The sequence below is a fragment of the Pelmatolapia mariae genome, linkage group LG2 (genome assembly GCF_036321145.2).
Source record: "Pelmatolapia mariae isolate MD_Pm_ZW linkage group LG2, Pm_UMD_F_2, whole genome shotgun sequence".
Lineage (NCBI taxonomy): Eukaryota > Metazoa > Chordata > Actinopteri > Cichliformes > Cichlidae > Pelmatolapia > Pelmatolapia mariae.
In genome coordinates, this window is record NC_086228.1 from 8,010,226 (window position 1) to 8,023,013 (window position 12,788).

Here is a 12,788-nt window from a genome sequence, read left to right on the forward strand (position 1 = left end):
AATTAATATCCCCCCCGCCCTTTTTTTTGTTTTGTTTTTTTTAGTCTGACATTTTTGAGTAGTTCTGAAAAATTAAATGTATGTTTGTTTACTTAAGTGTTAACAAAACGCTAGATATTGGCTGATTAAGTGAGTCATCTCCATGGTGACTAATACTGGAGCAAGCCTTAAAACATTTTTAGGATTCAATGTCTTTTGAGGGAGCACAGCAGGGGTGTGTGGGACCAATTACAAGTTGTACTAAAGAACCTTATGGCAGTCTGAAAGGGACCAGACAGCGCAGGGGCTGGGAGGGCGTTGAGTTCTTTTCATGTACAGTCTTTGGTGGAGAAATGAGGTTTGCAATGGACTTTTCAGTGCTGCTTATTTCGCCCACAGGTGGCAGCATTAGAGGGTCGGATCACTCTTGTGGCAGACGGGGAGTCCTCTATTTGCACATAAGTGATCTGACACTCTCTAATTCCTCTAATTTTGTTTGCCGTTTGAAAGGTCAGGTGTGATTGAGCATATGCTTTTATTGCTTTCTGTAAATACAAAATAAATTATGTATTTCATTCAGGTTACTGGGCAGCAATTTAATGGCTTTACCTCTGGATTCATTTAAAAAATCGTTTAAAATGTCAAAATCTCCTCATTTCTATACAATAAAACGTGTTTTAATCTTAAAGAGACATGATGTCACTCCCATGCAAGTGGCCCCTTGGCAGATGTTGCCATAGCAACCATCCCTGTTATCCGTGGTCCAGAAGCAGCCACCGCTCTTCCTCAGTATAGCCCTTTCTCTCTCTCTCTCTCCCTTCCGTCATTTCTTTCATTTCCCCAAAGCTCGCCTTACCTAAAGAGAAACCCTGGATCCTGCACAGAGACTGGACCACAACACTGCAACTACACACTGCAGGTAGGAACCAAAAGACCTTTTCTGTGTTTGGCTGTCTCAGTGAAAGTTCATTAACCTGCTAGTTTGAAAATACAGAACAGAAAGCTGATGTTTATGTTTGAAAAGGTAAACAATTTACAAAATGTCATTACATTAATAGAGATTCAAATTAACTGTTTTTATTGCCAAATGTTGTTGTTTTAACAGGTTGGTTTATCACTGCATACTGTATGCTTATCTTGCTTTTAAACTCCACTTGGATTAATTTCACACTGGTTAGAATGTTTTGTTTTTGTTGTTTGTTTGTTGGTTTGTTGGTTTGTTTGTTCGTTTGTTTAAGGCCACAACAAAATCTTCCAAAACCCACTGAGGGAACATCCATCATGCCAGAAGACACCTACCTGTCTTCCATGAAGCCGCCCTTCCCAACACTCACTCCCCAGCCCAGTTTTGACGCGAGCCCGACAGCTTTCAGCCTCCTGACCACCACAGCACTTCTGCCACGTGGGCACTTTCACATAGAAGGATCCACCCTCCTGATTGTGGTCATTTTTTGCATGGTCTTTGTCCTGCTCCTTTCAGCCTTTTTCTACGCATTCTGCTTCCATTGCTCCATCGGTTCGTCACTTAAAGACTCACATGCAGCTAACGGATGCAGCCTAGATCGTGAGGACGCCACATATAAGTGCAGTTCATCTGATAACCAGTCAGCAGGGAATGTTGTGTGACTGTGATGCCAGACCAAGATAATTGTCATGTGGTTGTGATTTAGCTTTCTTGGGAATTGTCTGCAGTAGCAGAAAAACCACATTTACAGTGAAGACGTATTTTGCAATGAAAGCATAATTCCAAAACAGTATCGTTAGTAGGATTCCTCCTAAGTTCACATAAGTTTAGGTAAGACAAATCCAAATGCATTTAAATGTCATAGATCCATAGCTATTGTGTCCAATAAAAATCTGTTGAATATATATATAATATATGTGCACATGAGTCTGAATGCCACTGAATCACAAGAAAAACAATAACAAACGCATTGGCACCCAGCCCAGCAGCCATCACGCTTTATTTTCACTGAGGTGACAGGTGATTTTATTGTGCCACTGCTGTGTGTTTCTAACAAATGAAAGAGAGAAAGGAGAAGGGACAGGGTGGGGGGGGGAGAGGTTGTTTAAAGGGTGAATCAAGATATCACATTTGGATGCAGCAAAAACAAGGAGTGCAGGAAATTACTGAGCTTGTGTCTGGCTGGAAGACACAGAGCAGGTACACTGCAGAGCTTCAGTGGCAAATGCTTTGCAGGGGCTGAAACTGAGACTTGTCTGTTCAGTCGTGAAGCAAATTAACACTAATAATAAAATCAATTTGTGCACTTTTGGAGCTTAATAAATTATTTCCATATTGAAAATTCAATACCACATTAGGTCACTAGTAATTCTGAGCATTACAGCTTACAGACATCAACACAAGATGATCTTCATTATCTGTCATTTATAGGCTAATATTCAGCATTCTGAATTCTATGTGACTGCATCTTAGCTTGGATTGCATTACTATCTTATGATTCATGATACTGAGCACGTGGCACTTTTGGAGGAGCAGGAACCACAGTGTCGTCTCTGTCCTCTGACCCACGCGAGTCCCAATCAAGGTGAGAGTCCTGGAGACCATCATTATAGTGAGACTGGAGAAGGAAGAGGTTATTTAATCATCCTAATAACAAAAACAGCAAGGTTGATTCAACTGTGTATATATGAAAAGCAAAAAAAATTTAAAAAAAATTATTTAGTTCAGCAATTTAAAAATTCCTGCACCACAGTTTTTCTCTCACCTCATGAACAGTTATCTCCTCCATCCCGCTTTCCTCCACCGAGTCCCCAGAAAATGGCCTGAAATCTCCATTTTCATACGATGAGAGCGAACATACTTGACATCATCCTCGTCTTCCCCTGGTACCAGTGGGAAAACCTGGGCGCAGAGACAGAAAGAGCCTCGAGGAATCAGAGATAATGACTGTGGCAATAAAGCAAATGAGAGTGCGCACCATTCAAGCGTGTCTCAGCCGAACCTTTACCGGTCCCTGCTCATCCCCCGTGGCCTCAGGGTCCAATACGGTGGCCTTGCTGATGGCTTTACTGATGGTCCGGGTCTCAAACTGAGGACACGCTGCCTGAGCATTACAGTGCTTGTCCATTTTGCCTTTCAGCCACTATGTTTCTATTTCAACATTGCCTTGTAAATGTACAAAGGGAAGAAAGAAGAAGAGAAATTTGATGGTTTTTGTTGGGGTTTTTTTTTTTTTTTTGCATAAATGTACCTAACATACAAACTTATATTCAAAGACAGAGATTCACAGGCACAATTTCTGCTTTGGAAGTAAAATGGCAGCTGCCAGATTCTCGGTTCCCTGATGAAAAATGAATCGCTGTTGCTTTCTTGAGATTGGTGCGTGTAATCAGGTGCCTCAGAAACCTTTGGGAGTCACTTTGCCGGTATTATCGCTGAATGCACAGCCTCAAAGTCGGGCTTACTGATAAAGCAGTAAATCAAGAAGCAAACTGCAATTACCAGCTGTGAATACTGAGTGTGCTGATCCCCAGAGCCAAAACATTGTCAGATATTATTATTTCATGTGTTTCTGAGGTTCATAAATGTTTATCCTTTCTGTTTGCTGGTAGGCATCCATTAACACAAATGAAACCCTCAGTCTTTGGGTCTCATAAGGCCCGTCCACAATATCCAGGCATGCACGTTATACTTTTCTAAACATTCAGACTATTTAATACTGTTACGTTGTTGCCTCATCCTCTGTTTTTTGAGACCTGTGTTCTTATTTCTGTCATTTGCTACTTTAAACAATTTCTTGAGGTAAATTGTACTGAATTGATTTAAACTATAATGCGTATTTGTTCAACAGCAATAGATAATTGATTACATGTTTCTTTAATGTCTCGTTATGTGCAACAAATGAAGTAAGTGTCGTTGCTATGGTGAGAGTTTCGATCACTGACCTTGATGCTAATGATTCCCCTCCTTTCAGACATGAGGTGGCTTCCTTTCAGGTGCTTGTAGGAGGCACTGCTTCGCTGAATGTGCAGCTCCTGACTGACAGAGTCATCAGTCCCCAGAAAATCCCCCAAATTACCAACAATAACTGAATAAAGACATTCTGACCATACGTACATACTGAGCAAGGAACATTTCCGCACTGACAAGTCATGGGACTGGTACAGTCTAAACTTGCTTTGTGTTTTTTTTTCCAGTTATTACTATTATGTACAGACTTTTATTTTTTGTGGATCTTTTTTTGTAAGAGTTGGCTAGTAACAATCCACCATCACTGAGACACCTGCAGTGATGAATAACTTCTAGCCAATGATCCATTTCCAGTTGTTTGTCATACATTCATTAAAGCATTCTTTAGAAAGCTGTGCGGTGTATGTAAGAGGGATTCTATCGCCTCGCCCTTAATTTTCCGATAATATTTCCTTTAACTACCCTAAGCTTCCTAAAATTAATAAATAAATACGTCAACTGTCATAATTAATATTACAGAATTTCTTTATTTTAAGTTAACATAACTTGTATTAAATTGTATTTGATTGTTGTCACCGGAGTTAGGTGGTTTCTACCCACCAACAAAAATCGGTATGTTTTTGCTGTTAGATGGGTCTTTGAGGTGATCTATGGAGTGCACCATGTCTAAGGCCATGTCACAGCAACTACCGTGTCTGCATCTCCACTGTACTCAACCTGCATAACAAAGGACAAGTGGTCTTACCCAAACACACTTGGGTATAAAGTGCTTTACAATAAGAAAGAAAAAAGTTAAAGATGTGTTGTGTCACACTGAGCGTGTCAAATAGGGTGTACATGGTGTTGAGCATGGAGACCACCTGCCTCAGTGTGATGTGGCTGCAAATGCAAGTAAATCCCTGCATCACTGAAGAGGATGGTCACATCACGGAAAACCTGGGAGAAAAGGGACAAACTGTCCAGGAACTCTTCACAATATAAACAGCTCAGTTTATGCTTCAGTAAATGCTAGATTGGAGATGTAATGAAAAAGAAATTTGACTTTTTTAAGTGCTTCATACATACGTGTGAGTTAGAGTAAGTGCACAGAGCACACATGTCTCCGGGCCTTCTTTACTCCCTAGCGCAGCCACAGCAAATCATGCTGTTATGACAGCTACCCTCAGTACTCCCCTCTTCATTATAGATGGACCATTTTCTTTCATCTCAATTTCTTTTAGAGTTAATTAGAGCCAATTAAAGGCAAGTATTTAAGGGCAGCGTCTGTATCCTAATATTGATGAGGCAAACTGAGTCCGCTGAAGACATTATATAATTTATCAAAGTTATACTGGTGATATATAATCACTTGCCTTTTTCTGTGCTATGAGAAGAAACATTTCTTTGACATGGAGCCACATTTTTTACCAGAACATTTGTAAACAAATGACCTTTTATTACCTTCAAGGTTTCTTTCCCAGCATGTTGTGCAAAGACAGTACCACCTGTGTGCAATAATAGTTAGCTTAGCTTGGTACAGACAGTAGAAAAACAGCATTTTCTAACAGCCAAAGTGTTCACAGCCAGCTCTCCTTTCTGCATCGTCCTGTAAAGAAGGTCTTCAGTTTTCTTCATCTCATACTCCAGCAACTTCACGCTCTCCTCCAGCTTACTCGACTGCTTTTGCTCCTGGTTTTCCCCAGTGAGAAGAAAGAGAGAAAAAGTATTAGTTTGTGCAAAAGGTTGGTAAACTGGTTCTGCTAGACTGAAAGCCGGGCTTTAGAACAACTTTGCATAATACAGGTTGACAAGCGAGCCGATCACTCATACAGAATACAGCTGCACTTTAGCACCAAGTACCTGTATGAGAGCTCTCTTTAGCTCCTCTCACTGTTGCGTTCCCTCCAGCACCAGGTCTCTGCTCGAGTCGTGCAGCCTCAGGTCACTGATGTACAAGCCGGTCTTAAACATCGCATTGAGGCTCTCCAACCTCCATATGCAGTGAAAGACAGTGGAGGTGGAAAAATACATAAATTAGCAATGATAGTGGTAGTTATGTGTAATAAAATCAAATTATACTATCATTACTTATAAAATTGTAGGATTTAAAAACTGTGATCATGGGATGCATTATTATTTTTATTTTTTTCAGTTTCCTGCAACATTAATAATGTAAGCAGTGTGGTGTGGCATTTGATATTTCACTAGCTTTGTCAATACAGGGATAAGGGCATTTTGCTTGCAAAACAAAATGTTTTAGAAGAGGAGGGAGATGTTTTTGTAATGTACTCAGTGGAAAACACTCTCAGTTGCAAATGGGTTCCCATTAGGCTCACAAGAGCTGCACTGTCTGATTACAAGCTAATTAGCAGCTCATTTCATGCATGGTAAGTGCTGTTAGAATGGGCCCCTGATTTGATTCACTGCCCAGGCTTTTATTTCTCGCTCGTAATTCACTTTAGCTCTTGCTGCTTTTTAGAATGTTTTACTTTTCAACTGCAGCCTTTTAATAAAGTTCTCTTTCTGTGTGTGTGTAGGTGTGTGTGTGTAGGTGTGTGTGTGTGTGTGCATGTGTGTGTCTTTGGGGGTGAACGTGAGGCTTTATACAGGGGTTCCCAGGAAGATGATGGACTCCCACTCTGGCATGTATCTCATTTGTCCTTTTAGTTTGAGGCAGCAGCTCCCATCACCCCAGCTCTCCATTGCATTAGCACTGTTACCGCCTAAAAGAGGGGCAATCAAACGGTGAGAAGGCAAATATTCAGAGAGGTGTTTTAGGTTAGATTTTAACTGTAGATACTCAGCAGTACATTTCAGCGGGGGATAATGGTTTGCACACTGTGATAACAATGTCATCTTAATGGATTTAGCATTTTTTAAAAGAGTAGTTTGACATTTGGGGAAGTAGTTTTATTCATTTTCTTGATGGCAGTTTGATGAAAACAGATAATACCCTCATATCTGTGTGTTCAGAGTGAAGCTGGATACAACAGCTTGGCATAGGAAGCGCTAACTGAGAGAAAGCTTGCCTGACTCTGTCTCAGCTTTTTTGTCTGGGCTGCCTTTGGACTTCAGAAACTTTCTGCTGGCTCCAGTTTCATGTTGAAAAGAAAAGAAAGAGGTATTGAAAATATATATAAATATTTTGAAGAACCCAACGAGTCTCGCCATACGTTACAGAGAGGACTTGACCTTTATAATCATCTCCGATGACAGACTGGTAGGCCATGATCTCCACATGTACGTCAGCAGAGCAGCTGACATTTTCATAGTCAGAATCTGCGGATAAACAAGCTGAAGCACTGGGACTCATGAACGTGTTTTACACTTGGATCAGGTAAATAAATTCAGTCAAATGAAAACATCAAAGAGTTGAATTTTTGCAACTGCAGGACCTCAAACATTTTGATTCCACTCTAGGTGAAATATTCATTCCCTTGCACCAGAACAGACAGTTTAACAGTTTAACTGCACACTTCTTTAAAAGAATGAAATTTAAATAGCCAGGCACTATTTTGTGTCTGACTACAATGTATCTGATTAAACCACAAGTCCTCTAAATCAGACACACATCCCTGTGACTGTTTACAAGCTTCCGGTCTTGGTTTGATGGTTCCTCTCGCTTCGCTAGCTCCTTGGATATGATCTGAAACAGATTTTTGGGATTGGAGATTATCTGTTTACACAATACTAGATCAGTATTCTGAATAGCTCATATTTTAAAGACTACATTGTAATCTAACTAGTGTCTAGTCTGAACTTTATTTGCTGTTAACATGAACATTGTTGCCGTCTAAAATTTCTCACCATGTTCCAGGTGAACTCCACAAGGGGGCGAGCCACCAAGAAGGTTTCATTGATCTTCTTTCCATCCAGATCACGGAAGACTGTAGCCAGACTGTAGCCAGGCTCGAGCCAACATTTTGCACCACCATGTCCTAAATCATTTAAAGGATCAGTGAGTGTGTCTTCATTTCATTCCAGACTGCCAGGGGTTATATAAAGAGGGGGCAATTTAAAATAATTACCTGTCTGTTAAAGGGGAAGACCTCAAAGAAGAAGTCAGAGGTAATGGGAAAGATTTTCTGCTTTTCCTCATCCTCTTTCATGATGTGCCGGTAGGCTGAGTTATCAAAGTTCAGCCTGTGTAGTGATGCAGATGAGTGCTTCTTTTAAAAGTTTAAAGTTAAGTTTTCAAAAAACTGTGTTGAAAGAAGCATGAAGATCTTAACTTTAGAAAAAGGCAGCGGGGCATGAGCCGAAAGGATTTGGTAACCACTGATTTCATGTTTTTATGTTATATCTTAACTGTCGCTTCAAAAATACATGCAGAAAAAAAAGTATCCAGTTGCAATAAATGAAAATAAAGAGTTCTTCCCACCACTTGATCTTCTATGTTTTTTTCTGTTTCCACACCTCATGGTAACATGGGAGTAGTCCCCAATCATCTGCTCACAGAGCACCTCCACATGGATGTCAGTGTCATAAAATTGTTTCCACATCTACCTCAGCTGACCCCTAGCAAAGTTCCCTATCGCTTACAGACAAAGAAAATCTAATGTCTTTCTAAAGAGATTAACCACGCAGCTTTTCCTTGTCTCTACTTCAGCTTTTATGTCTGTTGTTATGTCTCCTCTCTGCCCCAGTCCACCGCTGCAGTCAATCCCCGACCACCTCCCCACCCCTGCTGTAGCAGACCTGTAGTGGAGGGTCACTCCTCCTCCTGGCAGAAGAAGGTCAGAGGCTGCACCTTGGGGTAGCAGGTATTCGTGAAAGTTATCAAGGCCATTGACAAAGTCACGTATGTGTCGGCACAGCACTTGGATGGAGAGACAATGACTTTGGAAACCCTTTATAATGTGCCCTGCAACAAAGCATGTAATCCCTTTGTAAGTAACTGGAAATTCATTGTATTTTATTTAAAATTTCAATGTAATTATATTTACCTACAAATACTTTAAGGTAGGTACACTAGAATAAGGGGGTGACATGTCAGGTTTTTCAGGAAACAAATTAAAGTGTAATTACATTTAAGTACAGTCTAGGTTGTTTTAAGTGATGTATAATTTCATGGTAATTTTGCTGAAAAACAATATTTCCTCATCGTACATCATAAGTAAGCTGTAATTCTCAGAGCACAGGCCGTATTATGGACTAGATTAATTTTGCCTTTTTACATCTTTATTTTTTATCTTTATTTAATCTTGACTATGTTGATGTGCATGATGGATTGTCCCTTTATCATATGAATATAAACCCGCTGAGGATTGTTCTCGCTCACCACCTTACAAGAAAAAACAAATCATCAAAGTTGCATCCCTAAATAATCGTAAAATGATGAAACAAAACCTAACTTTTTTTTCTTTCTTTCACCATCACTGTTCTAAATCCCTACTACATCTCTACCATAAGGTGGGGAAAAATCTAAAGAACTGATCAAATACAGTGAAATGCAATTTAATTACAGAGAAATTACACCTTTAGTGACATGTTACTCTGACTTTTTTAATATAGTAATCATACAGGGACAAAGTCATTTGAGATGCTTAATGCAGAATATTTCATCCATCTTAAAAATAATCCAGTCTGATGTTATTTCATCTTATCTCTGAATATCTTTCATTTACAGTCCACGTTTTAGTCCCCCAGCTATATCTAAGTGTTATTAGTCCTTTATTGCAGTTACACAAGCTATTCCAAACCCACCGATATCCTCTGGATATGGAAGAAGCTGAATGGTATTACCCTCATGTAACACCCACTAGCAGAACACACCATAACACTCAACAGCCGTGACAGTTTTGTAATCTGTATCTTTTCTCACCTCAAGGATCCTGTCATAACCATATTTCTCAACAAAACCCAGGAAGCAGACACCCCAGGAGTTCATCAGCTCCTTATGGGGTGTTGCTGTCACTCCACATGCTGCCTTTGCAATCCGGGGAATAAAACTCTCAATATAGACCTGCAATTGCAAACGCTCTGACTTAGACAAAGAAGCTGTTCTGGCCTGTTGACTATGACTTTTCAGACAAAAGTGACAGAGCGATGAATAAAAGTGCTATCATGTTGACTTGGATGCAGTCACACGCTACAGACCTCAAATATATTATTAGCCAGTATACCCACCTGACATCTGCTCTCTCTGACCAGCTTCCACACATCGTCTCCGTACGACTCCTTGATGAAGTCATGACTCTCACACAGAAGCCCATGCATTATTTCTCACTGGATTGAAGCTCAGACTGACTAGCACTATATAGCAAGACGCCTCCCCAGCTGATTGACTTGCAACAGTCCTCCCCAAGGCACCTGCAAGCGATAAGAAAAGTTCAGAATGATGACTTTTTCAGCGCTGCAAGCTGAATATTAATGCATTTAGCTTTTAGCGGGAAGCTATAAAAAGACGTGTACTTATACTGCTGCTTTTGCTTTCTCCAGCTCTTCACTCTGCCAATAAGGATTCATCTGAAGGCCAGCGGGGCAAACGATTTTAAAGGCGCCCTAATTGCACAAACCCTTAAGTCTGAATGGGACTCTTTTGTTCTTGTGTCAGCTGTCAGTGCCTGGTGGCTGTGCACCTCTCGATGTGACACAAACTCCCTGCGGAAGAAGCCTCTCGAACACAGATGAGACCAATTTGAGAAACTTCTGCCTTCATTTTGTCATCCTCTTGTTTGCAATAAAATTATCAATGCACAAAATCTGAATGTGTATGTGTGTGTTATTTATTTATTCCTTTATCTACCTCAGAGTAGACTTGAGTTATGAACTGTTTTCACTGTTCCCGACATGTGACTGAACCACACAAAGCAGATTTATTTTTTCTTTTAATGTTTAAACCTTCATGGGATTTTTTTCTTTAAAAAATTGCTTTTTCTACTAAACAAACACTCTTAAATAAACCTTTAATGGGCAGAAACTCTTCAGCTTTTATTGTTTGTTTGCAGCTGATTTTCTGTGACTCGGGATGACTTCACATTTTCTTTCAGGCCGGGAGGCTTCCCACTGGGAGATAGTGGTATTGTGGAGCAGGGCAGGTGCGAAATCGATATCCAATCTCAGCAGGGATAAAGAAAATGGTTTTCCCCCCCTCCAGACTCCTGCTGAGCTCAATGAATCAATTTGTGGGGGGAAGAAAAACTGCATGATAAAATTAACTTTAGTTCAAAAAGGGCATCCAAAAATAAAGTTAAAGGTCATTACGCATTGTGCAACACAAAAAGTATTTATGCAGAAGTCACTATTGGAGTTTCTCTGCAGTAAACCAACAAATAAATTAAATCCAGATAGTAAAAGTATTGCATGGTTGCTTACTGTGATCATTTACACAGCCGAATAACTCAGCTAAAGGTCTCCCACCTTTAGAAACTCAAAGAACAACCAAACTACATTCAGAGTCACAACCTCGGGTCAGTCCTAAAGCTCTTTCTCCAAAACCGCGTTCTAGTGTCCAAGTTTGCAACAGGGGAGGCTGGGTGCTTGGCCTCAGTGCGCAAGTGTCTGGACAGCTGCTGTCATCAAACACACACGCTGAAGGGATCCGATTTTTATCATCACAGAAGCTTGAGGTCAGGATGTAAATCTTTGTGCTCGTCCCTTTCCCTAAATCGCTAGTGCCACCCCTCCTCCTCAAATACTCCCTCGATCCATCCTCGCCCTCTTACCCCTCTGCTAAAATAAACTCAGTGAGGTAAGCACTGGAGGCATCTTGGGATGAGTTTTATACAGACTGCTCCCTCTGTGCTGAGGAGTGTCAGAGTGGAGCGTGGAAGCATCCCAGCAACAGTAAAAGAACAAACCACACAAACACCCCAACCAGCTCCAACACCCGGCAAACAGGCAGGCAGCAGAAGCAAGAGAAGCAGGTAAGGACTAAAATAAGGGGAGTGCAGACCTTTGTATGATCCAAACAAGGAGTGACATAAGACACTGGATTCATAAATGACTGTTTATCAGAAGCATGACTGAACAGCTAAGTGAATATTTTTATTTTCATCGTAAAGAAGTAATCTGCCCGTTTTGTTTAGACCCATGAGGTTATAACGCATGACCGAAGTACGTGTGTACCAAAAAAAAAAAAAATCTGCAGAATATAAATTTTTTTCGAAGAAAGTTGGGCCACCTTTTTAAAAAAGAGTATGATGATGCAGTGCAAATCATCATTGACTATATGTGTGTGAAATGAGTGCAGATTAAATGTAAACACTGACATGATTTTATTAATTTTTAACTTTGTTTTGACAAAAACTGTTTTTATACTGTTTTTATACTGGGTTTTTTTGGTTGTTTGTTTGTTTTTTTACTTTTCTCCAGGCGACAGCCTGTAAGGGTTTGAGGACTTTATTGACCAAGTTTATTATTTTCTTGTACTCACTTGATATACGATTTCAGCTACTTAACGGTTTGCGGTCTCCCTTGTCATAATTTGGGTTTCATGGTGCACCAAATGCTCTCAGTGACTGACAGGCCCGGGCTGCAGGCACCCAAGTTTAGAGCCCAGAGTCTTTAACTTTACAGTCATGATCTTATGAATATGGTTTAGTTTTAGTAAAATAATTAAGACCTTCTCTTTTCATAATTTTGTCTCTGTGCACCACCACAGTGGATTTATGATCAGACAGTCATGTGACTATAGTGTAGCCTTTAGCCTTTAATTTGAGGGGTTTAAAAAAATACATGAACTCTTTGGGAATCACAGGCGTTTTTAAACACAGTCCCACATTTTCAGAGGATCATAAGTAATTGGACTTTGATTTACAAGCAGGTTCTTGACCAGGTGAGGCCTGTCCCTGTTGTTATTCTGTGGCAAATTAAATATTAAAGATCTGAAACTGATTCCAAGTGTTGAAGTTACATTTAGCAGCTTTTCACTGTGATTATATTGTCAGGTCCA